This window comes from Galeopterus variegatus, unplaced genomic scaffold, assembly GCF_000696425.1.
Source record: "Galeopterus variegatus unplaced genomic scaffold, G_variegatus-3.0.2 Scaffold28158, whole genome shotgun sequence".
Lineage (NCBI taxonomy): Eukaryota > Metazoa > Chordata > Mammalia > Dermoptera > Cynocephalidae > Galeopterus > Galeopterus variegatus.
In genome coordinates this window covers 2506-6139 of record NW_007754269.1, presented here as the reverse complement: position 1 = coordinate 6139, position 3634 = coordinate 2506, and the positions used below count along the sequence as shown (strand labels likewise).

The following is a 3634-nucleotide window of genomic DNA, read 5'->3' as shown; positions in this document are numbered from 1 at the left end:
CAGATATATAATGGTTTATTTTTGGGCTTTCTATCCTATTCCGTATGTTTATGTCTACCTTTATGAGAATGGCTAACAACTGAAAAGTGTATAGTGTTTTTGTTCTAGATCATCCACTTAACCTTTATCAAATAAAAACTAGTGTTTCACACTTTCCAATACCTTCTCTCTCCCTACTATCACCTCCTTAACATCACTATTGAGCTTCAAAACTGTGACGACTATTTGTAGATGACAAATTTCTACTTTCCAAACTTTAAAATTTAAACATCAGCATATTTCGTCTGGCCCTGGTAACAATATTTATATGTTTATTGAACCCACTTCCTGAGTTTCAAAAAAAGAAAAGAACAAAAGAAAGTCAGATTTAGATAATGATTATTGAAATACCGTATTGAATAGGTCAGAACTTAATTTTAAAACTTTCATTAGAGTACTCTGGTTGAAAATTTAATTTCCTACTTTAAAGAATATTTCTCACTTACACTATTTCCTTCTTCATTTAGGGGCCACTGTATTTTGTGTTGCTCCAAATGCAGTATTTCCTTTTGAACTGTATAACGAAGAATATTTAGAGCAAAGGGATCTATATCTGACTCAATGCCAACAACAGTTCCAACAGTTTATTGCCACATATGGACCTGGGCCAGCTATTTTCTCTAGTGATGAATAACTAATTTAAGGAAATTTTTTTTCTTCATTTTTTTATTTAAGCAATGGGAAAAAGTGTGAGTATTTGAGAGTGATTTTGAAGTAATTCTTTAGATACTACTGTGCATAATAATTAGAATGCCATTTTAAAAAATATTAATTGCTAATAGGATAAACACTAATCCAAACTTCTAAAACCAGTAAAATTTAGTATGACAATGTGGACAATTTAAAATGACGAAGTTGCCAAGAAGAATCCTATAAAGACTTCTCATTAGCTCAGTATACCATGTTAAAACACAAATGTTGCAATCTAAGCAATGTGAAAAATGGTAAGTTATGTAGTTCACTCTTTTTGTCATAAGATGGCAATAACATTTTATCTACAAATTATTTTACCTAATTTTTCTTACATTTGTGCACCTGCCAAACTGATTAGTAATTAACTGTAATTTATATAACCTAAAGCCTCAAATGAAAGGCCTTTTCATGCTTTATTAGATATTGACATGTCCATTATATATATGCTGTTAGAAACACCTTTAGGAAAAGGCTTAGAAATGTTCTATATATGCCAGGTTAAATGAAAAATTTGCATGGAATGAAGGAACCAATAATTTACAAATTGGTTCAACTCTAACTGGTTACAAGAAAGGTTCCAAATAGCAAAGAAACCACTTTGCAAACCCAGTCTTCATTTTTGAAGGGAAGGTATCTGGCTGTGAAAAGGTAGTGACATCTTGAGAAAATATCTTTCTTTAATCCTATGTAGTTCCTGATTTCCATAGCTTTAATAAAAGATTAATTTTACTCACTGAAAAGCAAAATGTCATCACAATATTGACCTTTATAAACAAAGATTCTTTCAAAATCGGCACTTCATAGAGCTTCTCAACGATAAAGCTATATAGCTTTCCCATTCTATAGGGCAATGAGAAATCACTATTTTATTTCCTAGTCATTCAACAAAAATTCGAGTTTCTTTCTCTACTAGAGCCACAGATCATACAGTAGTTTTCAGAAGAGCTTGCTTTCAACAACAAAATATTTACCTGTTACAATTCTATTTTGTTAATACCCTTATTTGGTGATTTTTCTTATACTGTATTTCAAACTCTTCTGGTTCTCTGTGGGGTGAAGGAAAACATATTCCTATTTTAAAAACTAGGATCCATACAGTAGCCTCCATTCAAGATTCTGATGAAGGAACAAGACTAAAATCACTGGGAGAAAAAAATGTCTTTTAAATGTTGCTTCTGATGGGAAATGCTTAGAGATGTTGCTGTACGAGTTCTATACTGTTTGACTTAACATGTACAAATAAAAGCAAGGAATTTATAAGCTATGACTCAACAGGGGGAAAGATTTAGCTAAATTTAAGCCTTCATCCAGGCAGGAATTCAGTTATTTTAGAATTCTTGTTAATTCTTTACTCCCGGCCTGTCCAGTCAGTATTTTTCATAAGATAGCATATTGCCAGTTATTACATGCACTAGGATAGCATTACTTTTTTGTTCACAAATAAAAAGCAAATTAAAGAACAAAACTTAATTTTAAATAAAATCTGTTGGTCACAGAAAGGTGAAAACTTTACCTGTAATGGGTAATTTGCTACTTAGCATTAAGGAGTTCATGAGATTCCAACCACCTGTTTTTCAGGTACAACAGCAGTATATGAAGGGGAGGTGATATCTAGTATGCAGTGATTAGGACCTCTCCAGAAAGGCTAGAAAGGAAAATTGGAGCAATGTCTCCCCAGTTGCTTGCCTCAATGAAAATCACCATCCACAAATAAGCTAGTTATCGACAAGAACATTATATCCTTAAAGTATGTTAAAACCAGGTCTGACTACAGATGCTCCCCGACTTATGATAGTCCTAATAAAACGAATGCAAAGTTGAAAAATCATTAAGACCAACTACTATGTCGGGAACTGTCTGTAGTGAGAATGGAGCTCTTTAAAAGACCTGATATATTTTAAAGAAAACAGACTTCACTGTCCAGCAATTTAATTAATAAAAGTCAAGAGTCAAACTTGTATTTTTCTACATTTATTTATTGTGAGGTTATCAATGTCAAATAAAATATTAATTAATTTTCATCATTTTACTCTGTTCATCTGTTTTCTTGACCAATTCATTTCTCTCCAAAAATGATGCGTGCCACACCTCCAAAAAAAAAAAAAAAAACAAAAACAGAAAACAGTAAAAATCATTCCACACTCAAACTCAAAAAAAAAAATGAAGTTCTCATATAACCTCGATATTCATAAGTACCCCTCAAAAAATTAATATTGAGAAAAGGAAACAATACCCCTGACATGAGAGGGCAACTTCAAAAGGAACTGTCCCCAGCACTTTGGGGTTTATCAAATAATTCTGAACTACCAACAGATGTGTTTGCTTGACAAACCATAATTACTCACTTGAGGCAGCGAAGTACTTTTAAACACCACAGGTAAAGGACTTGAATGTTCACCTACAGCTACCTATATGCTGAAAAAAAAAGAACATTTCACCTATTTTAATGAACTGTACTACATTTCAATTATTCACATCAATATAGATACTGGCATCTCAGTCTTAAAATTATTTCTTCAAAGAAACGCTCAGCTGGGTAAACGGCAAAAAGTAATTTGTCATCATTGTGCCAGTTATTAAGAACATATTAAACATTTTGGGTACTGCTCTTTAGTAATACCACGAAGACAAAAGAATGCACAAAACTGGAATGTGAACTTTTTTGGTACCTGATTACATGCAGTGGAGTTCCCAGTTGTTTCTTAGCCATCTTCTACTTCAAGTTTTTGGAAAACATCTGTCATGACAACCTTCATACATCTTCAAAACACATAGACTTTGCTGTACCTGGAAATTAAAATATTTCATTGTGAATTCTCATTTGTACTTGCATTTGTTTAGCACCTTATATGTAGGATGGTCCAATAAGAGAATTTCATTCTTATCAGGAACCATAAACACA

At 32.4% G+C, this 3634-nt stretch overlaps 1 long non-coding RNA gene across 1 annotated transcript; it reads right to left on the bottom strand.

The window, feature by feature from the left end:
* Nucleotides 1-2687: 2687 nt before the first annotated feature.
* On the bottom strand, nucleotides 2688-3528 carry LOC103583779. Its single transcript, XR_549896.1, has 3 exons — nucleotides 3402-3528; nucleotides 3078-3147; nucleotides 2688-2820 (listed from the first exon to the last, which is right to left on the bottom strand). It is a non-coding gene; the product is annotated as an uncharacterized LOC103583779 (long non-coding RNA).
* Between the last annotated feature and the right edge of the window lie 106 nt (nucleotides 3529-3634).